The 24,448-nt window shown below is 46.1% G+C and overlaps 1 protein-coding gene across 4 annotated transcripts in view; it reads right to left on the bottom strand.

Moving 5' to 3' along the window:
* CPVL (carboxypeptidase vitellogenic like) overlaps nt 1–24,163 on the bottom strand; it is a 136,113-nt gene extending 111,950 nt beyond the window's left edge. The window contains exon 1 of one of the 4 annotated variants that reach the window (XM_069958729.1): nt 24,044–24,163. The gene's annotated coding sequence lies outside the window, so the exon portion shown is untranslated. The other 3 variants (XM_069958730.1, XM_069958731.1, XM_069958732.1) reach the window with 3 other exon arrangements.
* Nucleotides 24,164–24,448: the final 285 nt, after the last annotated feature.

Below are 24,448 nucleotides of genomic sequence, written 5' to 3'. Positions count from 1 at the left end.
CCAAGGAGGCAGACTCTCTACCACCTCATCGGTCCTATGATTGCCCTATAGACCTTCTTCCTGGAACTTCTCCCCCACGAGGTCGAGTATACCCTCTCTCTGTGCCCGAGACGGAACCCATGTCCTCCTACATCCGGGAGAACTTACAGAAGGGCTTCATCCGTAAATCCACGTCTCCAGCTGGCGCTGGATTTTTCTTTGTGCAGAAGAAGGACGGTTCCCTCCGCCCATGCATAGACTACCGGGGCTTAAATAAGGTGACTGTCAAGAACCGCTATCCTCTTCCGCTAATCCCAGAACTATTCGACCGTCTCTGTGGAGCTAGGATCTTCTCCAAGTTGGATCTCAGGGGAGCGTATAACCTGATCCGTATTCGTGAAGGAGACGAATGGAAGACCGCTTTCAACACCAGAGATGGGCACTACGAATATCTGGTCATGCCATTCGGCCTATGCAACGCCCCAGCGGTCTTCCAGGAATTCGTGAATGATTTATTCCGCGATCTCCTCTATGTCTGCGTCATAGTCTATCTTGACGACATCCTGGTCTTCTCCCACGACCAGCAGACCCACGTGTCCCATGTACGACAGGTTCTACGGAGACTACGGGCCAACCGTTTGTATGCCAAGCTGGAGAAGTGCGTTTTCCATCAGCGCAGCCTGCCGTTTCTTGGATACATTGTCTCCGACCAGGGCCTACAGATGGATCCTGCCAAGCTCTCAGCTGTTCTCCAGTGGCCTCGTCCTGAGGGACTTAGAGCTATCCAACGATTCCTTGGATTTGCCAACTACTATCGGCAATTCATCCCTCACTTCTCTACCCTGGTTGCACCCATAGTGGCTCTCACAAAGAAGAAGGCGGATCCTAGACGCTGGCCTCCCGAGGCCGAACATGCCTTCAATAGCCTAAAGTCTGCCTTTGCCTCCGCTCCTGCTCTAGTTCGCCCGGATATCTCCAAGCCGTTTTCTCTTGAAGTTGATGCTTCCTCTGTGGGCGCCGGAGCAGTCCTCTCGCAAAGGGACACATCAGGCAAGACCAGAACCTGCGGGTTCTTTTCTAAGACTTTTTCCCCTGCCGAGAGGAACTATACGATAGGAGATCGGGAACTCCTGGCTATTAAGCTGGCACTGGAGGAGTGGCGTCATCTCCTAGAGGGGGCTAAACATCCCGTTAACATATACACGGACCACAAGAACCTCCTCTACCTCCAATCGGCTCAACGCCTCAATCCCCGGCAGGCCAGGTGGTCCCTCTTCTTCTCTCGGTTCAACTTCACCATTCATTTCCGTCCAGCCGAGAGGAATATCAAGGCCGATGCGTTATCCCGAGCATCCGATGTTATGGGGCAAGAGGAATCTCCTCGACACATAATACCTCCTGATCGCCTAGTACCAGTTGCCACTTCTACTCTGCAGCAGTTGCCTCCCGGTAAGACTTATGTGCGCCCCGCACTCCGTAAACGCATCTTGAAATGGGATCATTCCTCTATGGTGGCCGGGCATCCGGGAGTTCTAAAGACCGGGCAACTGATCTCCCGCCACTACTGGTGGCCTAGCCTACTCCTGGATGTCAAAGACTTTGTGGCGTCCTGTACCATCTGTGCCAGAAACAAGTCCTCTCATCAAAGACCTGCCGGCCTACTTCAGCCCTTGCCAGTCCCAGACCGCCCCTGGTGCCATATAGGCATGGACTTTGTCACAGACTTACCTCCATCTGCGGGTAACACAGTCATCTGGGTTGTCACGGACCGCTTCTCCAAGATGTCCCACTTCGTGGCTCTTCCTGGATTACCATCAGCCCCTCGCCTGGCCCAGCTGTTCTTTCAGCATATCTTCCGCCTCCATGGTCTTCCTCTTCATATAGTCTCTGACCGAGGCTCACAATTTGTCTCCAGATTCTGGCGTGCTCTCTGCTCTCAACTCCAAGTGAAGCTGGACTTCTCTTCGGCCTATCATCCCCAGACCAATGGGCAAGTGGAGAGGGTCAATCAGGTCCTTGGCAATTATCTTCGACATTTCGTCTCCGCTCGCCAGAACAACTGGTCCAGTCTGCTTCCTTGGGCAGAGTTTTCCTACAATCATCTGGACTCAAGCTCCACAGGCAAGTCACCCTTCTATGTGGTCTATGGACGTCACCCTCGTCCTCCTCTGCCTCTCTCTCCATCCTCTGAGGTCCCAGCCGTGGAGGAGTTGTTATCTGACCTGCAGTCAATCTGGGAACAGACTCGACAATCTCTGCTCAAGGCATCTGTCCGCATGAAGGACCAGGCGGATAAGAGAAGAAGACCCGCCATGAATTTTCTCCCTGGTGACAAAGTCTGGCTCTCGGCCAAATATGTCCGACTCAAGATTCCCAGCTACAAGTTGGGTCCTCGATTCCTCGGTCCTTTCTCGGTGCTAAAACGCCTCAACCCTGTCACCTACAAACTCCGCCTACCCCCTACGATGCGGATTCCAAACGCCTTCCATGTCTCCCTCTTAAAGCCAGTGGTCCTCAACCGGTTCTCCGATAAGGCTTCGCTCTCTGCTCCACAAGCCGTCTCTGATGACGTTTACATTGTCAAAGACATTCTGGCTATGAAAACTGTCAGAGGAAGACGATCCTTCCTAGTGGACTGGAAAGGATTTGGTCCTGAGGAGAGGTCCTGGGAACCCGAGGCTAACACCCTGGACCAAGACCTCATCAAGAGGTTCCTACAGGCCAGAAAGAGGGGGAGGCCAAAGGGGGGGGGGGTACTGTTACGGCCGCGGCGGCGTCCCGTGCTCCGGGCCGCCGCCGCGACTCCCCACTGCCCCATGCAGCAGCCGGTGTCCGTAGGCAGGGACCCGGCGCTGCTGTCACTTCGGCCCCGGGGGGCGCCTTACCTCTCCACGCTCCTGTCCGTCGCTGTGCCGGCCGGCGCGCGCGTCCCCGCCTCCTCGGGCGCGCGCGCGCCAGCTGTCTCAGATTTAAAGGGGCAGTGCGTCCCTAATTGGTTAGTTGCACCAATCACTCCCCTATAAATCCCAGCATGCCCTGTCCCTTGTGTTGGAGCCTCTACATGCTTCCCATAGCGTTTGGCCCAGCTCCCTGTTGTTCCTGATTCCTGTCCGCTACCTGGTCCCCAGTCCTTGTTCCTGATTTCTGCCCGCTACCTGGTCCCTAGTCCTTGTTCCTGGTTCCTGCTTCCCCGTTACTCTATTGCTCCTGTCTTCAGCCTGTCTCCTGCGGTCACGACTACAGACCTCTGCCACTACCATCTCCTGCCTACTGCTCCTGCCACGCCTCGCCTGCCATCACCAGCAACCAAGCCAGGGGTAGCGACCTGGGGGTCGCCTGCCGCAGCAAGTCCATCCCGCCTTGCGGCGGGCTCTGGTGAAAACCAGCGGCCCCTTAGACTCCGCTCCCTGGTGAGGTTAGTGCCATCGCTGGTGACGGTCCAGTGGATCCACTACTCCAGGCGTTACAGCCTTCCACTCTTATTACAGTGCATTGTACAATCTAAAAGGCCCCCTAGCCGATATGGCTCCTCACACATTCCGAGACAAAGTGGAGGCCTATGTAACTGAGACAAGCCTTCCGACACTCCCCCCAGATGTGGCGTCCGGCTTGGACGACCAGTTCACGGTCAATGAACTGACAGCTGTTATCAAGGATATGCCCAATAGCAAAAGCCCGGGCGGGTACACCGCGCAATTTTATAAGCTTTTTGCCCCGCAATTGACCCCTTTCTTAGCTAAAGTTTTTAATTCTGTTTCCCCTTCTTGCCCCTTCCCCCGACAATCCCTCATGGCCACGATAGTGGTGCTCCCTAAGCCAGGAAAAGATGCTTCATACTGTTGTAACTACAGGCCAATCTCCCTCATTAACGCGGACATAAAGATGTTCTCAAAACTGATAGCAAACAGATTAGCACCGCATCTCCCCACAGTGATCCATACCGATCAAGTGGGTTTCATTCCAAAAAGGGAAGCTAGGGACAATTTAAATAAAACCCTCCTGTTGCTCGCTCATGCACAAAAAGCTAAAATCCCCGCATGCCTTGTCTCGGTCGACGCCGAAAAGGTGTTCGATCGAGTACACTGGTCCTTCCTGCTCTCCACTCTGCACCAAGTAGGTTTAAGGGAAGGCCTATTAGGGAAAATCATGGCCCTTTATAACGACCCGACAGCGAGGGTGAAGGTGAATGGCCTCACGTCCACTTCTTTTGCCATTGCGAACAGCACCAGACAGGGGTGCCCTTTGTCGCCCCTGCTGTATGTCTTGGCAATGGAACATTTAGCGGTGGCATTGAGGGCATGCGCGGACTTCACAGGTATCCCAGTCGCCCGCTCCCAACATAAATTGGCATTATACGCAGACGATCTGCTCCTCTACGTAACGAGACCACTTGTCTCTTTCCCGGCTGTCCTGGGAGAGTTCGAAAAATTTGGCCAGGTCAGCAACTTCAAGGTGAATTTCTCAAAGACCGAAGCACTCAATGTTTCCCTAACACCATCCCTAATACAACAGCTTCAGACCGCCTTTTCCTTTAAATGAAAGGACAAAGCGATAAAATATTTGGGCGTGTGGGTTCCCACCGATCTCACTAGTGTTTTTACGCTGAACTTTCCACCCCTCTTGGCACGCACAAAATTAGAATTGACGGCCTACAACCGGCCTCAGTTGTCCTGGTTCGGGAGAATGAACGTCATCAAAATGGATATTCTCCCTAGATTTTTATATTTCTTCCAGGCCTTGCCTATCATTGTTCCTTACTCTTTTTTGAGACACCTCCAGGCCATTTTCACGAAATTTGTGTGGGGCGCCATGCGACCTCGGCTTAAATTCAAAACACTCACGAGGCCTAAACTGTTGGAGGGAGCCGGCCTGCCAAACCTCTCACTATACTATAAAGCTGCGGTTCTGATGAGAGTGGTGGACTGCTTCCATAACGTCGGAGCTAAGCAGTGGGTCAGCCTGGAGGCGGCATTGTCTCCAATAGCATTACATTCTCTGCCATGGGTTATGCCCATCCATAGACCCCATTTGGAATCTTTTCCATTCCTGACGCGCTGCTTTCTCCGAATTTGGGACAGACTACTGCCTCTATAATCCTTATCTCATCGCCCGGGCGTCATGAGCCCCTTGTTTGGCAACCCGGCTTTCCCCCCTGCGATGGATAGGGACACTTTTCTTCTGTGGTCCGCCTCTGAGGGTGCCAGATTGAGTCAGGTGCTGGGGGAGGTCCCTCCTTGCGCCCCCTGTCTGAATTTCAGCGGACCTGCCCGGAGAGGATTCGCTCTTGGTTCGAATACGAACAACTGAAAGCTTTCTTGCAACTTCACGTTCCCTCTGGGATTCTGGCGACCTCTTCCACTGACCTGGAAATGCTGCTATTGCAGACCACCCCACTGGAGAAGGTCATCTCTCAATTGTACCAACAAGGATGCTGATAGGGATCTTCCGTTCGTCTCGGCTTGGGAAAGGGATCTTAATATTACCCTGTCTGAAGCTGACAAATTAAAGATCTTTACGCTGACCCATAAGTTGCCTGCTGCCTGTATTGCTCAGGAAAAGAATTTCAAAATTCTAACAAGGTGGTACAGATGCCCCCAGCTCTTGCACAGATTTTACCCGACTGTTACTGCGACCTACTGGCGTTGCGAGGCGGAGGTAGGTTCAATACTCCACGTCTGGTGGGACTGTGCGGTATTGCGGCCATTCTGGGCAAAGGTCTTTGAAATATACACACAAGTCACTGGCAAAACGCTTTCACCCACACCAAGTGTCGCACTACTCTCCTTGATCCCGGTCCGGTATCCGTGGTTAGGAAAGGACTGTTACGTCACTTCTTGACGGCCGCTAGGGCAGTCATACCCAGGCACTGGAAATCCACAGCCCCCCCATCCATTGCGGAGTGGGCGACCGAAATGGACTTCTTGTTTCGCATGGAATCCCTGATGGCGGAGGATCATGACAGGGGATCCAAGGTGGAGCGTTTGTGGCTCCCGTGGTCTTCTTTTAGGGAAAGTCAGGGCCTTGCAGCATACCTAACATAAATTGCTCTTAGAATGCCTTCGTGGCCGCCCCAGCCGATTGGTCCCTACTCCTCTGGATGGTGTTCTGGTCCCTCCTCCTCCTCCCCTCCCCCCCCCCCCTTCCTTCCCCTTCCCCTTTTGTACCTGACCTCATTGACCTTCCCCCCTCCCCTCCCCCACCTGCGCCCCTCTTATTCTTTTTCCTTAATCCTTATTCTTCCTATTCTTGGGGTCTTTACCTCGTGTTCTCTCGTTTGCTTCAGATTGTTGCGCCACTGGCGCCTTAGTTTCAGACTACGAGTTATTTGGGGGCGATGAAAGATTTTAGAGCATAATTCACACTAACGCAACAACGAATTGCAGCAACCCGAATGTCATTGTGATGTACACCGCGGCGTCTTCTTTACCTTGCGTATGGCGCTGCCCTCAGAGTCCGCAACATGACTTTACCACATATTAATACTGTTTATATGCATCTACTGTGGGGACTGCGCTCCTCCTCTGTACTGTTCTTTTTCTTATCTGTCATATAAGTAAAATTCTCCATAATAAACTTTGATTTACAAAAAAAAAAAAAAAAAAAAGATGTGCACCAAAAGTAATGCATTGACACGCAGTATCACATTAGGCGGCCTCCCCACTTTAGACTGCTGCCCTTTTACAATAGGCAGTGCAATTCTAGGCAGGACTGTGTTTGTACTACCAAGATACCAACCTTGGCGAATATTAATGTATATCACACCAAAACAGGATGGTGGTAATGGTAGGGGAGCTTAAAGTGTTATTTGCTTTTGGGCTCTAAAGGCTGAGTTCACACGAAATCCCGCCAGACTCAGTGTCACACTAGCAGTCTATGGGAGCCTTGCGCGCCTCCTCTCGGAAGAATTGACATGTCCATTCTTCCATGCGGAGAGAGAAGGTACACGAGCTTCCCATAGACTGCCAGTATGACACAGAGGCTGTCAGGATTCCATCAGTTTACTCCGTGCGAACTGACCCTAACAGTTTAGAAATTAGAGTTATCAAGACCAATACTTTTATACATTGCTGGCAAAATTACACATGCACAGGTGTTAAAGTGTTAACAAAACCTCATAATATAAACAACCTTATAAAAACAAAACAAAACAAAAAAAACTTTTTTTTATTCCTGCGATCTTGGTTCCCAGGTGTGATCTACAGATGTTACTTCCTGGGGATTTCAGAGGTGCAATGCTTTTACTTCTCACCCATCCGAGAGCCGCTCAGTTCACACCTTAAGAAAGATCCCGCAGACTCTTATTTACAGGAACAAATATAGAGAATGGGGTATTTTTAAGAAATAGATGAAGTTTCATAGTGAACAGGAAACTAATAGTTTCCTGTTGAGAAAATCCAAACAAAAGTGAGAGTGTATGAATATACATAATATATATGCACACATATCCATCGCAGATGTATGCACCTGTATATCGTATATCATGTCCATGACATCTAATCTTACAATATATCACAGATTAAAGAATCTCTGCTCAACTTCTATAGCAAGGATAGGGAACCTTGGCTCTCCAGCTGTTGGTAAAGCTTTGGCTGTCCAGGCATGATGGGAGTTGTAGTTTTGCAACAGATGGAAAGCCAAGGTTCCTCTCCCCTGTTCTATAGTAAAGGGGGAGCATTACCAAGCTCTACTCAATAGGTGCCTGTACGGATGTGCTGTTGTCTATACCCGGGGCACATATTACGCAGATTGCTTCATACAGCCCCACCAAACCCCCATGTCTGAACACTGCCTAAACCTAGAACAGCAAGTTATCCTTCGCACAAGTTGAAATTACAATAAGAAGATATACCCTGCCAGACAGCAAACCATTATCAGGGTATACAGGAGGCCTCACCACCCATGGATCAGGTTCAGCTAGGAATCCACATAGACCTACCTTAGTTTTCTGCAACAGAAACCTCCGCCTGAGAAGCTAAAGAGTGACCAAGTGTTGTAATAGTTGTATTAGCACACATTAACCACAGTACCAGGACTGCACATGTAAGCAAGTGCTGCAATACCCAGAGTCAGCTACAAATCTATTTATAATCTACAATTCCCCATATAAAAAGGTTAAAAGATCAATGAACAAAGAAAAAACTCAGCTCACCATAGGTGGTTTGTTGTGTGATGGTGGACGTTCAGGCAGGAGCAAGTGGAGTAGTAGCGGGCCGCACCCGGTAATAATAGTAAGAAGGAGGAGAAGATCCACAGCGTCCAAAAAATGTTTTGTTGTCTTTATTATGAGGCATATAAAAAGTTACAAAAGATAAAAACGTAGGCCTACATGTTTCGGGGAAACACACCCCCTTGATCACGGCAGTACAGACTTTCACAGAATCACAGGTATATATGCCAAACATTTAGATGCAGTGGGGAAGGGTACGCCCCGTGGGTGGGTGTGGTTACGTATGTGATTAGACACAATTGCTAAATGCTGGACATAACACATGACTACTAGTGTGCACAATGCATATCAGACAAATGAGAGAAACATGAAAAAAACAAACAAACATCAATCATCAGTATAGATATGAAAGGTCCGTTTTAAAGTTTAAACCTTTGGGTGTCCTGGTTTCTAAGCGGAGAATCCAAAAAGCCTCTCGCTTGCATAGGAGACGGACCCAATCTCCTCCTCCGTTTTGGTTTAAACACTCTATAGGGATGACTCGAAGAGAGCAGCACTCCCCCAGGCAAGATAAACAACATAAGAGGTGTTGCAGTTGAGAAAAGAAGATATGTTGAAAACTTGGCCTGTGCTTACCGACTGGAACGTGAGACTCTTCTGGATATGACCGCACAATCTGCATCTGGGAATGGAGCACTTATGGGATCCTCGAACAGTCAACCAGTTTTCCTTTCGTACTTCGTGTTCATGGACAACTGTGGGTGAAAGAATGTTCCCTATTGTCCTGCCCCTCCTGGCCACACATCGAACCCCTGCAGATAGAATGGCTTCACATTTTCCATCCTGAAATAATAGGGGAATATATTTACATAGTGTATGCTCTATTTGTCTGAACTGTGAGCTATAGGGTGTGGAAAAGGTTAGGGGAGCAGGGGTTACCGGTGATGGAGACGTACTTGAGGTATTTCGGTCTCTGAGATAATAGGTTCTGTTCTTGCTTTCCGCTATCCTTTTTGCCCTTTGGATGGTGTGCATGGGGTAACCCCTAGAGGATAAACGTGCAATTAGGTCAGTGCATGCGAGTTCATATGTGGTTGCATTTGAGCAGGCCCTTCTAACTCTAATGAACTCACCAATAGGGAGATTGCGAATGACGTGTGATGGATGGTGACTACGTGCATGTAGCAGTCCATTACCAGCGGACGGTTTTCTATATACACCAGTCTCAATTCTGCCATGTTGGAAACATAAAGAGATATCCAAAAAAGAAATTTGTGGCGGTTCGAATTGGTATGTAAACTTAATGTTGAGGCTATTATTATTCACGTAGTCTACAAACTCCCTGGCCAGGTCCGGACCCCCCGTCCATATTAGGAGGAGATCATCAATGTACCTCCCATACCATAAAATGTGGTTCTGGTAGGGGTTAGAAGAGTTGTACATGATGAGCTCCTCCCAATATGCCATGTAGAGATTTGCTAGTGAAGGGGAGAACTTGGCACCCATAGGACAACCGACTAGCTGTAAATAAAACCTGTCCCCAAACTTGAAAAAATTGTGTGATAATAAAAACTCTGTAATGAGGATGATGCATTCTTTCAGGGACTCACCATAGTTGCTATATTTCGCTAGGTGATATCTCAGAGCGGTGATGGCTTTGTCATGTGGAATGCAGGTATACAATGCGGTCACATCCAGAGAGAGCCAGGAGCTGGAAAGATCACAAGGTAGGTTATTTATCTCAGCAAGTAAACCCTTACTGTCACGTATATATCCAGGTAATCTAGTGACTAATGGCTGTAGAAGGCTGTCTAGCCAGGCACAAGTGTGTTCAACCAGTGAGCCTACGCCCGAAACTATCGGGCGCAGGGGAGGGGGAAAGATGCCCTTGTGCGTCTTGGGAAACGCATGAAAAAAAGGTGTCATGGGATGATCAACCAGTAAATATTCTTTCATTTTGGTATCTATTACACCCATGTTTACCCCTAAGTCTAGGATATCTGTTAGTCTCTTTTTGCATATGTCTGTGGGATCTGTGGTGAGAGGTTTATATGTGAGTGTCCCCCAGTAGTTTTTCAACCTCTCTAATGTACAGGGATCTGTCTAGCACCACCACAGAGCCTCCTTTACCAGAAGGGCGTACAACTATATTGGGGTTGTGGGCTAATTCCTTGAGAGCATGTTTCTGTACCAATGAAAGATTATGTTTATTGTGGTTTACCTGTGTGGTTGATAGTGATCTAAGTTCTTCCTCCACCCTTAGCTGGAAAGTGTCCATGGCTGGCACCCGGGACTGGATGGGGTAAAAGCGAGGGTTAGGTGTACGAAATCTATTAATGGTAGTTTCCACTGGAGTGTTGGACTGGCAATCAGCAGACTGCAGATCCATAAGAGAATGCACTGCTAGCTGCTCAGAAAAGGGCATGTCTCTCACCACAGATCCCACAGACATATGCAAAAAGAGACTAACAGATATCCTAGACTTAGGGGTAAACATGGGTGTAATAGATACCAAAATGAAAGAATATTTACTGGTTGATCATCCCATGACACCTTTTTTTCATGCGTTTCCCAAGACGCACAAGGGCATCTTTCCCCCTCCCCTGCGCCCGATAGTTTCGGGCGTAGGCTCACTGGTTGAACACACTTGTGCCTGGCTAGACAGCCTTCTACAGCCATTAGTCACTAGATTACCTGGATATATACGTGACAGTAAGGGTTTACTTGCTGAGATAAATAACCTACCTTGTGATCTTTCCAGCTCTTGGCTCTCTCTGGATGTGACCGCATTGTATACCTGCATTCCACATGACAAAGCCATCACCGCTCTGAGACATCACCTAGCGAAATATAGCAACTATGGTGAGTCCCTGAAAGAATGCATCATCCTCATTACAGAGTTTTTATTATCACACAATTTTTTCAAGTTTGGGGACAGGTTTTATTTACAGCTAGTCGGTTGTCCTATGGGTGCCAAGTTCTCCCCTTCACTAGCAAATCTCTACATGGCATATTGGGAGGAGATCATCATGTACAACTCTTCTAACCCCTACCAGAACCACATTTTATGGTATGGGAGGTACATTGATGATCTCCTCCTAATATGGACGGGGGGTCCGGACCTGGCCAGGGAGTTTGTAGACTACGTGAATAATAATAGCCTCAACATTAAGTTTACATACCAATTTGAACCGTCACAAATTTCTTTTTTGGATATCTCTTTATGTTTCCAACATGGCAGAATTGAGACTGGTGTATATAGGAAACTGTCCGCTGGTAATGGACTGCTACATGCACGTAGTCACCATCCGTCACACGTCATTCGCAATCTCCCTATTGGGGAGTTCATTAGAGTTAGAAGGGCCTGCTCAAATGCAACCACATATGAACTCGCATGCACTGACCTAATTGCACGTTTATCCTCTAGGGGTTACCCCATGCACACCATCCAAAGGGCAAAAAGGATAGCGGAAAGCAAGAACAGAACCTATCATCTCAGAGACCGAAATACCTCAAGTACGTCTCCATCACCGGTAACCCCTGCTCCCCTAACCTTTTCCACACCCTATAGCTCACAGTTCAGACAAATAGAGCATACACTACGTAAATACATTCCCCTATTATTTCAGGATGGAAAATGTGAAGCCATTCTATCTGCAGGGGTTCGATGTGTGGCCAGGAGGGGCAGGACAATAGGGAACATTCTTTCACCCACAGTTATCCATGAACACGAAGTACGAAAGGAAAACTGGTTGACTGTTCAAAGATCCCATAAGTGCTCCATGCCCAGATGCAGATTGTGCGGTCATATCCAGAAGAGTCTCACGTTCCAGTCGGTAAGCACAGCCCAAGTTTTCAACATATCTTTTCTCAACTGCAACACCTCTTATGTTGTTTATCTTGCCTGGTGCTCTGATTGCAACATACAATATGTTGGCAGCACAAAAAGGAAACTAAAACAAAAGGATTGATAAACATATTGCTGATGCATCAGCCGCATCACGTTTAACTCCCGCAAAGCCATGTCAAGGTTAACTCAACACTTTTTTGATGTCCACCAGGGGAGTGCTGCTCTCTTCGAGTCATCCCTATAGAACGAGTGTTTAAACCAAAACGAGGAGGAGATTGGGTCCGTCTCCTACGCAAGCGAGAGGCTTTTTGGATTCTCCGCTTAGAAACCAGGACACCCAAAGGTTTAAACTTTAAAACGGACCTATCATATCTATACTGATGATTGATGATATGCATTGTGCACACTAGTAGTCATGTGTTATGTCCAGCATTTAGCAATTGTGTCTAATCACATACGTAACCACACCCACCCACGGGGCGTTCCCTTTCCCACTGCATCTAAATGTTTGGCATATATACCTGTGATTCTGTGAAAGTCTGTACTGCCGTGATCAAGGGGGTGTGTTTCCCCGAAACATGTAGGCCTACGTTTTTATCTTTTGTAACTTTTTATATGCCTCATAATAAAGACAACAAAACTTTTTTTGGACGCTGTGGATCTTCTCCTTCTTAAAAGATCAATGCAATCTTTACAATAAGCATAGGAACACTCACAGAGCATTGCCTGGAATACTACATTGTAACAACCTGCTGCCATGTGAACAGGACGGAGTCAGTAAGGATTTTAGAATGTGTAAGGACCCGTTCATAGAGAGCAAGAGCAGCGGAATTGTCTGCCGCAGAATGTCGCCAGCCTCCGTGTCATAATAACACTCTATGGGAGGCGCACACTGCATCTCTCGGCGCTGAAGAATGAACATGTTCATTCTTCAGCTTGGAGAGACGCTGAACGATGCGCCGCACAAGCCTCCCATAGTGTGTCATTATGACACGGAGGCTGGCGACAATTCTGCTGCCCTTGCTGTGTGTGAACGGGGCCTAAAAGGATGAAGACCGAAAATCATAAAAGCGATGAGGAATTGAAACATTGAGGAAAGTATTCTCATTGCTTTGGGTTCAATGGCATTACCATCAGGAGGCAATACTCCAGTCTAGCTCAGTATTACCATACTTTGGGGGAAGACAAAGAAAAGTGCAATACAAAGAAAAGTGCAGAATAACAAAGATAGAATCAATGGAGCAGCCTAACAGAGGGGAAGGCAGAACGTCACACGGGGGGCGGACAGGCCCAACTCCAGTGCTTGAGTCCGGACCGGTGACAGGAACTGGGCCATGGTTCAAAAAAATAAATAATGACTGCGACACCAGCATCCCCGCGCCAATCTATTGATGTAAAAATCTTAAAGCGATGTACCTGCCTGGTACATCGCAGAACTATGGGTCCTTTTACATAAAGATTTATCTGACAGATTTTTGAAGCCAAAGCCAGAAACAGACTATGAACAAAGAACAGGTCCTAAAGCAAAGACTGAGAACAGTCATCCCCAAAACTTAAGTTGTCCATGCACATAGGAGGAATGTCGGCTGAACCATACAATTTCAGCATAGCCAGCTAACCATCTTATGTGTAGAAGGGCGGAAAAGAAATTGTGTGATTATTCCCTTCCTCCATATCCCCACATGGTATATTCCCCTCTCCCCATTGAGAACGCATGCACAGTAACTTTAACTGAGCATGCATGTGACTATTAGCTAATTGGAGGAGGTCCCTGTGGTCAGAGCCCCACCTATCTATCAGTTATCATATATCCAGTGGACAGCTAACAACATGTTACTACCAGCATAGGAATAAGTAATCTGAACGGTGGGAGTCCGACCACTGGGACCATTGTGATCAATGTGTGGTGGGTTCCTTAAAGGAGTACTCGGGAGACCAAAAATTATTTCTAACACATTGCTTTAATAAAGTTATAGTACTTTTTTATCATAAATGTATTTAAAAAATTTTAGTTTTTTATTGTACACGTGCAATTCTGTTGTCTGGCATCTGTAAGGGGCAACACGACCCCCTCTGCTGCCACCAACGTTTGTGTTGCTTCCCGATCCCCTGCTCTGTTGTGGCGCTGCCTGCCGCACAGCAATATACAGAGCATTTTTTTTTTAAATAAAGTTACATAAGAAATTAATATAAGTTTTGTAAAGCAATTTATTAGCAAAAAAATAAATAAATAAAATGGGAAGGGGGTTGTTCAGTCTCCGGAGTACCCCTTTAAACCAATCAGAAGTTTGCTTATTATTTATTACGGACATATTAGTGATTTATATGGGAATTGTTGTTAAACTGTTTGCTTTGCTGTTTTATAGCACGTTGTGATAACAGTATTGCAAATAAGGTGTTGTCTATTATATGGTTTTCTTTTTTACTAATCATATTTTGGAACAAACACAGTTACACCTACAACCAACAGGAAGTGCTGTGTGGGTGCAAAGCCGAGAAGTAGTTCTATAAGTCACATGAATGAAGTCACAAGTCCAGGGAAGTGTAAAAAAAAAAAATTATATTTTCAGGCTGCTATAAACATAGACAAAACTATATTTATTTACTTAAAATGATAAACGTTTCACATTCACTTCTCCCTGTGTAACTGCAAGTACCGCCGCCTCAGTACTACTGTATGTGTAGCTCTTGTTTCTGATTGCAACAATTTTAAAGGGGTACTCCAGAAAAAAGTGTTTATTTTTTCAAAAAGCAGGAAGTGGTGTATTCTTTAGGGTACAAACACACACATCGTATATGCAGCAGATACGCAGCAAATACGCAGCAGATTTGATGGTGAAGACTTGATGCTGTGTTCAGTTATTTAGATCTAATCTGCTGCGTATTTGCTGCGTATCGCAGCAATAAATACGCTGCGTACACAGTGTGTGTGTTTGTACCCTTAAAGTCTGACAGTGCTCTCTGCTGCCACCTCTGGACAGTTCCTGACCTGGACAGACCAGTAGAGGTTTACTGTGAGAATTTGCTACTGCCCTGGGCAGTTCGTGTCACAGCCGGAGGTGGCAGCAGGGAGCAGTGTCAGACTGGGAAGAATAGACCACTTCCTGCAGGGCATACATCAGCTGATGAGTACTGGGAGGCTGGAGACTTTCTGGCACCAGATGACTATATTTCACCTGAGTACCCCTTCAATTTAATTGATAATATCTGTGGTAGCTTATTACATTGGATGTACTCAGACACATCAAGTTCATTAACCATTACACTCCATGCAGTTCATACTGTAATTGTCACTGTGGTGGGGGACACAGGACTCGTTTTAAAAATGAATGGCGAGGGATTGAAAAGGTGACTATGACTCTTAATTACGAAAAAAAACTTTAAAGTGTGGGTTCACACTAAGGGCTTTTTCCTACATCTCGTATTTTACGGACTCCACTACAGGGTTTCCCCAGCCGTAAAATATGGGGCGTGGGAATAAGCCCTAAGCAGATGAATTGCAGAAGACACTTGATCTCCACTGAGCACAGGTCATGGGTGTGTGATCAGGTGAATGGGGGTCCTGTGTCCCTGGAGTGAGTACAGCAGTGGTTTATCATGTGTGTTGCCACTCCATACACATCTATGGGCTGATAAGCAAACCTCGAGCACACTCAGGTTCCTACCAGTTGCTGAAGTGAAAACATGGATACAGCCATAGGCCATAGATTGTATCCATGTTTTTCAGGATCTTCATCCGGCTCACAGAGTTCAATGTAGCATCAGTCTACATGTATGTCCACCACTTTTAACTGGGGGGGGCAACAAAACACCCTGTTCTCATGGTTTAATGGACACTTGGGCTGCATTCATACATTCCGTGTTCCACACGGAACACGGACGTGGAATGCCTGTAATGGACTTCTCCACCCGCCCGGGCAGCATCTGTGATAAGATGCTAGGAGCGGGAGAACTGTACAGATATGCGCCGCGCTGTAATCACAAAGCCGCGTGGCTCTGTCATTGCAGCGCGGCACATATCTGTACAGTTTCCCCGCTCCCAGCACCTTATCACAGATGCTGCATGGGCAGGGGAGAGTCTGTTACAGGCATTCCACGTCCGTGTTCCGTGCAGAACACGGAACATGTGAATGCAGCCTTACTATTTCCTGAGGAACAGGCAAGGAAAAATCCTCCTCAAAATCCTCTTCAATCCCTAAAAAAAAAAATACCATAATTCCCATTGAAGTCTAAGGGACTTGGATTCTAGGTGGCTTTTGAGATGGAATCCACATGAAACTCCACATGGAATCTGCCTTAAACGACTCCATGTGAACATACTCTTACCATGTCAGCCACAAAGCGAAATTTCCCCTTTTACTCTATTCTCAATTCTTCTATTCAATAAATACTTCCTGGTTTACGTGATCTAAAATTAATACAGCCAGTCACTCTTAAAGTGGTATCCACAGGATATGCCATACATTTGTGAAGCAGACCCCTTTTACACTGTTTTCACCACTTCTATAGAACTAAATACAAGTTATGGAAACAACACAGTATAGAGACAGAAAATACTCCCTCCCTGCAAACGACAGGGTTCCCAACACGGTTGATGCTGACTGGACGTGAGTTGCAGACTGGACGTGAACCAAAGCTCTGTGCTAGTCAATGAGACTCCTCCCGGGCACCAAGCAGACAAGTGTTGAAACAGCGCCAGCTACTGGCAGCTATTTGGTGTGCAGTAAGCTAGTCATGGGGTATCTGGGCTGCTTCTCCATCTACTGCTGGGAGCATAAAAAAATGGTTGCTTCCTAGTGGACCCAAATAAGCTCACATGTCTGCAAAAGGGAGACCTATACACCTCAACCTTTAGTGAAATATCGAGGTTTAGCTTTGCCGAGCTGTGCTATATACAGGAGAGGGCCTGGACTTTGTGAATGCAAGCCGAGCCTGTCTCCACAATAGAAAAATAGCACACACCATAAATTCTTATGAACTTTTCTTTATCCACAATATTGTGGATAAAGAAAAGTTCATAAGAATTTATGGTGTGTGCTATTTTTCTATTGTGGAGTACTATTGGAGGTTCACAGGCCCTCTATTTTGCACACCAGTGTGAGAGACCCATGTGCAGCGTATTTGTGCTTTAATTAGCCGAGCCTGTCTGCCTCTTGCACAGGGTATACACTGGGCTTGAAAGGTAAATGAAGGATTTCCTCACCTCTCTGACCACCCAGTAACTTTTGAGCAGCTGTCCCTGTATCATCACCACCTGCAGCAGATCACTGCTTAGACCAGGGCTACTTTAGTGATTTAACATCTTCCTTGTCATAATCTTCCATCCGCTTAGCTTATCATTAGCTAATGCTACGTTTACACGGAACGATTATCGGGCGAATTCGAACAATAATCGTACGTTTTAACGCGGCGAACGATCAAAAAATCGTTAATTTTGATCTTTTAACATGTTCTTAAATCGTCGTTCGCAAAAAATTCGCCGATCGTTCCGTGTAAACAGTCGTTCACTGATTTATATGTGTGAGATAGGCTTAAGCGATCGCAAAACGAATTTTCTGTACGATATATCGTTCCATCTAAACACTGATCGTTATAAAAAAAAAATCGTTACTTCGAAATCGTTAATCGTACGATTGGGCCAATAATCGCCTCGTGTAAACGTAGCATTAGGGTCTATTTACACAGAAAGATTATCTGACAGATTATCTGCCAAAGATTGGAAGCCAAAGCCAGGAATGGATTTGAAAAGAGGAGAAATCTCATGTTTTCTTTATAACTTGATCTCTGTTTATAGTCTGTTTCTGGCTTTGGCTTCAAATCGTTGGCACATAATCTGTCAGATAATCTGTGTAAATAGACCCTTACTGCTTAAACCAGGGCCACTTTTGTGATGTAATCCTTACCTTACTGTGACACAGTTGTCATTTTTCTATTCTGCTCACTTAGCTCCTTGCAAACCAAGTGCATCAGTAACCCCCTTCTCTCCCCACATGTCACAGTATAGCATAGAGAAGCAGGTGCTGTCCTGTAACTGGCAAGGGAAGTAAGTCCAGCAGTGAGTACTTCTGGCAAGCAGCCCAGCTCTGATCCCATCCTCTGAAATGGAGAGAATGTGAAATAGCTGAGCAGCATGGAGAAGACTCAATAACAGCATTGAGAGAGCACTAAAATCATTGCGACACACTGAAGGGTTAATCTAACAAATCCAGGCAGGTTTTATAAAACCTTATGAAAAGTACAGGTAGTTTAATGAGTATGTTGGCACTGCTGTAACATGACATCAGCACTCACTTCCAGCTGATCAAGTGTACAGACACAACACCCACACAATGCAAATGAAGAGACAGCGAGCAGATGTAAAAGCTGTCAATATTGTTGTGGTAAATTTAGTGGGTGGATGAGACACGCAGCACTAGAACAAACTAGACTCTTCCAGACAAATCAGCCTGATAAATTTAAAGGGGAATCTAAACTGCTGATAGCTTCCTAATGTGCATGGGGTGCTGGGGATGAAGCTTTACCATACGATTTATCCCCGCTCAATAATGATACAACTTCATGTGAGTGCAAAATATATGAAAAATCCACTCACTTTAGCGGTCTTCACTTGGACTTGTCTTTATTTGTAATCAGTAGTACAGGCTCGGCTGAGTGTGAACAGAACACTGGAGATAGCTAGAGGCTAGGCGTCCTCTCCCCTGCCGCGTGACGTTTTGGAAGGTGGGGCTTCCTTACTCATGCGCACAGGTGATCGGTACCTGCTCAGCTAAATACTGACGTCTGATATCACAGGTTAACTCTTGGTTCACTTATTATACAATCTGTTATAAAACACAACATTAATTTACAATGCACAAAGTTATTTTTTCTCATATTATCTAATATTGCTGATAATGATTAGCAAACGTCGTCTAATGGGGGTGAAAGATGTCTACAAAAAGGCTTTAACCCCTTGCAGCAATATGACGTTCCGGGAACGTCATGGGATGCGGGTACTCAGCCTCCTCCCGCTGCCTGTGCCCGGAGGGGAGCCGCGCGGAGCCGCCCGGGCAGTTAACCCTATACACACCGTCTATGGAGCAGCCGGAGGGAGATCTTAAATATTGCTGCTCTTACAATATGCAAGACACAAACAGTATATACAGTATAGTATAAGTGCCATAAACTATAACAAAAGCTATATAAAATGGATATCGCTGTAATCGTACCGACCTGACAAATAAAGATAACATGTCATATGTAACGTATAGTAAACGGTGTACAAAAAAAATGGTGAAAAACTGCTGCTAAATTGTGGTTTTTATTCCAACCACCTCATAAAAAATATGTCACATGTCCCCCCAAATGGTACAGATGGAAACGTTAACCCATCTTACGCAAATATTTTGGCACCCCAAGGCCTTTGTGACATGGTATAATGGCTAAAAAAAAACCTCAAATAAAAAAAAGGCCCCAAAATTCACCAGGTCTCTGTCATGTGTGCGGCCTGTGGTTGAGTCAGGTGACGCACTGCGGCCACATATGGGGGATTTCTAGAAACATTGGAATAAGGGGAATAAATATTGAGTGGCATTTCTCTATTAGTATTTGCTGTTTAAGAGGAAAAATGTATTAAAATATCTGCCAAAATAATGGAAATTTTAAATTTCCCCTTCAACTTGCTTAAATTTCTTTAAAACACCTAAAGGGTTAATACATTTATGAAATGTTACTTGGAATACTTTGAGGGGTGCAGTTTTTACAGTCAAGAGATTTATGGGGGTAACTAACATACAGGCCCCACAAATCCACTTCAGAACTGAACTGGTCCCTAATAAAATCAGAGCTGAAATTTTCATGAAAATTTTAAAAATCGCAGCAAAATTTCAAAGCCCTCTAACATCCTAACAAGTAAAAAGACGTTCACCAAATGACGTCACCATAAAGCAGACATGTTGTAGATGTTGCATTAATAATTAGTTCATGTAACATGACAACTTTCTTAGGGCTCGTTCACACAGAGCAAAAGCAGCTGAATTTCTGCAGTGCTGAAATTTCAGCCGTTAAAATAGGTGCAGAGCTAATTTCCATTGTGTTGAATGGAAATTCTGCTCTGCAGTTCACACGGTGGAATTTCCGCACTGAACTAATCCTCTTTCCGCCAGAAGAATGAACATGTTCATTCTTCCGCTAGCGGAAGCCTATACAATCCAATGGAGCTTTGATTTTCTGTTTCAGCGCGGAATACAAGCGGAAATTACGCGCTGAATCAGCGCGGAAATGGGGAAAATAGGGGGGAGGAGGATTCTAGTATATATTCTGGTATAGTCTAGTTTACTCGCCAAATACTCGCTGAATTTCAGCGCTGAATGCATGCGGATTCAGCGCGGATTCCTCGAGTATTCTGCGCTGAATTTGTCAAGAGCTGATTACGAGCTGAACACTTTGCTAGCGGAATACGCAGGGATTCTGCTTACATTCTGCTCGGAATTCAGCGTCAGTTGATTTCAGGCGGAAATATTTCCTCACGTAATCCGCCCCTTTTGCTCTGTGTGAACGTAGCCTAAGGAAGAGAGAGTTTTGAATATAAAGAAATGTAAAGTTTTGCGCAAATGTTGTGATTTTTACAAAAAAACTACCGAGTGTATCAACAAAAAAACTACTGAGCGTATACCACAAACATAAAGAGGAATATGTCACGAAAAAATAATCTTAGAATAACCGCGATAGTTAAAAGCATCGCAGAGTTACCACTACATAAAGAGAGACAGGTCAGATTTGAAAAATAGGCCCTGGGCATTAAAGGGGTTATCCAGCGCTACAAAAACATGGCCACTTTTCCCCCTACTGTTGTCTCCAGTTCAGGTGCGGTTTGCAATTAAGCTCCATTTACTTCAATGGAACTGAGTTTCAAAACCACGGATAACACTGCTAACAGCGCAGTTACTATGGGAGTCTACAGAAGGGAAAAAGGGAAGAAAGTTGCTAGAAATGTGCGGAGCCTAAGATGTTTGTCTTGCTGGTTCTGAAGAGATGAAACGTATCTGGAAGAAATCAGCATGGAGGTCTGGGCCGGATGGAGGGGAATAGGGAAATGATGTCTCAGATCAAACAAGTTTTTCTGGGATGATGGGAATTGTAGTTTTGCAACAGCTGGAGGGCCACAAGTCACACCTGTGATGTAGGTGAACGCTACACAGACCTGCAACCATATGGCATCTATTCATAGAAGACCGCACAATTTTGTAAGTAAACAGAATTTTAAGGTCTTTGCATAATTCCCAGCAGCAGATACCTGGTGCTGGTCTCCTGATGGTTGTAAGTTCTGCCGTTTTTGTGTAATTAAAGCTTATAAAAATATGCAAATTAACTCTTCAGGAGCACTGAGGGTTAATTTGGGGGGTTAAGAGTTCATTCACATATTTTTATGAGCTTGAATTACATGACAACGATGGGACTTATAAGCATCAGGAGACCGGCACCAGTAAAAGGAGGTGAGTGGCTGCTGGGAACCTGCTAAAGGCCCTATTCCACGGAACGAATATCGGCTGTATTCGGCAAATATCGGCAGCTACGTACGATAATCGTCCTGTGGAATAGAGTGCAACGATCAACTGACACCCCGCAGCAAGCACTCGTTTGCTCCTCTAGACGGCCCGTGGAATAGGGCCATAAGAGTTTCCACCCGGAGCAATTGAAACTTTTGACATGTCTCTATGACGTGTCAAAAGTTTTGGGATATTTAGGCACCATACTCAAAATGGAAGTACAGTACTTTAGAAAATGAGGACTGAGCACAGAGCTGCCTAATTATTTTTCACAATACTTTATGGGTACACAATAAATATGACATTATCTGTCTTGTACTGTGGAAACCCCCTTGGGGTCCTATTATGCTGCTTTTACACGAAGCGATAATTTGCCAGATCCATCGTTTAACGATTTTGAAGCAACGATTTGGTTTTTATAACGATCAGCGTTTAGACGAATAAAAAGTTAGAAAAATCGTTAGAAAATTCATAAGAAAAATCGTTATTGCGATTGTTTTTAAAATCGCTTAAGCCCATTTTTCACATAGGATGAATCTTTGAAAGACTGCTTACACGAAGTGATCTGCGAATTTTTAGCGATTTGGGAACAAAATGAACGATTTCTCGCTCGTCGCTTTTCTATGTTTACACGGAACAATTATCGCACAAATGCGATCATTATTGCAAAAATTCGAACAATACTCGTTCCGTGTAAACGCAGCATTAGACAAAGCAATTTTTATTGATTAACGATAACGATCATTTATTATTAACCTGAAATCGTTCACCACACAAAACACAGACGTTAGTTACTACAATCGTTTACTCCATCTGATCCCAGCAAACGAACGATGTGGAATAATACTGAATGATTAAAGTATCAGCAGGTTCAGTCAGTAAACCTGCAGACATGGGCCAGCTGCTATTTACCTTAGGACCGCAGTGCCGTTCTTCATAATCCTGTGCTGGTTACAGGCTGCTCCCTGCACATGCGCAGTAACAAGCGGCCTAAATATGCATATATGAATATGGGCTGGGACGGCAAGCTAGGCGGGACGAGCGGGTGCTCCGGGTGGACAGGAAACGCCCCAAATGCTTGGAACCCGCTAATTAGCATATCAGCAATTATCAAAAATTCGCCCAGTACCAGACCCCACAGGAGTATGAAGAACGGCACTGCGGTCCTAAGGTAAATAGCGGCTGAATCATATCAGCAGGTTCACTTACCCGAACCTGCTGATAGTGCCACTTTAATGAAGATTTTGGTGTTAGCACCAAACGAATGAAGAGCGATTTCGCGTTTATTGTTTGATGAGTGCCTGCATTTACAAGAAACGGTTATCATTTAAATTTGAACGATATAACAGTAATTTGCACGATAATTGTCTTGTTTAAAAGGGGCCTATGGGTACCTTCACACGTAACGGATTCGCAGCGGATTTCAAGCTGTGAGTTTGCAGCGAAATCCGCTGGGAATCCATGTAGTGTGAAGTTAAATGGGGTTACATACCCACAGTGAAATTTTCATAACCTTTAGCTCAGTGCAGCGGCTGCGTGTGAGGCTCCCGGCTGTCCCCATCAGCCAATCAGTGCTGCCAATGTATGCTGTAGGCTTCGGGGGGGTTAAAGGTGCTGGGTTACATACTGCAGGTATGTAACCCCATTCAACGTACCGCTGTGAATCCTGTACGTGTGAAGGTACCCTCAGGATCCTTTTACACACACACAGATATCTAACAGATTATGTGACAGATTGTTGAAGCCAAAGTCAGGAATGGATTAGAAGAGAGAAATCTCAGTCTTTCCTTTATGACCTGTTCTTTGTTTAAAGGCTGTTCCTGGATTTGTTTTAAAAAATCTGTCAGATATGTGTGTGTGTAAGGGGACCCTTAGTGCTGCCATGGTTACACAGGGGTGGGGGGCCAAGCATGGTGAACAGCCTGGGGCCTATGGTAAAGTTTACTTGCCTGTGTCTATGGGACTTCCAAACACAGCAGACTGCTGACCTCCTCCATGTTTATAATTCTCCTAGACGGTAACAGAGTGGTAGCTGAGCGATCATGCTGCCAGTCCATCCAATCCAGGACTACTGACCTCTATGGTGGGGGTCCCAGCAGTCAGACCCCCACTGGTCAGGTAGATATATACCCTATACACAGAATGTTGGGGTCCACAGTATATACACATGTACCCTGCAGTCCCCTCAGATTACCATAGCAATGGAGGTGGATGTAAAGATGATGACCCCCATGTAGAGCAAACATTGCCCTGTCACAGCACAGTGTGTTATATACAGTCTAACCTATATATAGCTCTACAGCTGCGGCAGGACTACAGCTCCCAGCATATCCTGCCAGGGCATGCTGGGAGTTGTGGTTCTGCCACAGGATGGGATCCCTGGTGCAGCAGCATATACAGCACTGACAGTCACCCCGGCAGCCTGTGTAGGAAGTCACAGCAGAGAAGCGGGTGACAAACAGGAAGCTGTGTGCCCGGTGCCCTCAGTATACACACGGCAGGATGCACTGCGGTACTTACAGCCTGTCACACTACACACAGCCGGCCATAGAGGGCAGATAGAGCAGAGCGCAGCAGCAGCACGACCTCCCCAATCCCGGCAGGAGCAGCAGCAAGGAGGCAGTGCCCGGCGGTGTCTTATGACTCACACGTGAGCGCTCGGCCAGAGACCACTGGCTGCAATACCTCCTTTGTCCTACAGATGGCGCTGTAGATCGCAAGGATTCTGCTGTAGTAAAGTAAGATGCTGGGATCCTAGGTGCTGCGGGGAGCGAGCTGGTGATGCCCGGCACTCTCTGACTTAGTTCACACATGGTATATATGGGCATTAGTGGGAATGGTGGCGTTTATTTCCTGGACCAGTCGAGGAGCTGTGCCCCCGGCGCCTATTCTGGGGTATTAACTCTATTACTGCCAGAGTGCACA

Source organism: Dendropsophus ebraccatus, chromosome 2 (genome assembly GCF_027789765.1).
Source record: "Dendropsophus ebraccatus isolate aDenEbr1 chromosome 2, aDenEbr1.pat, whole genome shotgun sequence".
In the NCBI taxonomy this organism is placed as follows: Eukaryota; Metazoa; Chordata; class Amphibia; order Anura; family Hylidae; genus Dendropsophus; species Dendropsophus ebraccatus.
This window is presented reverse-complemented; position numbering and strand designations above follow the sequence as displayed.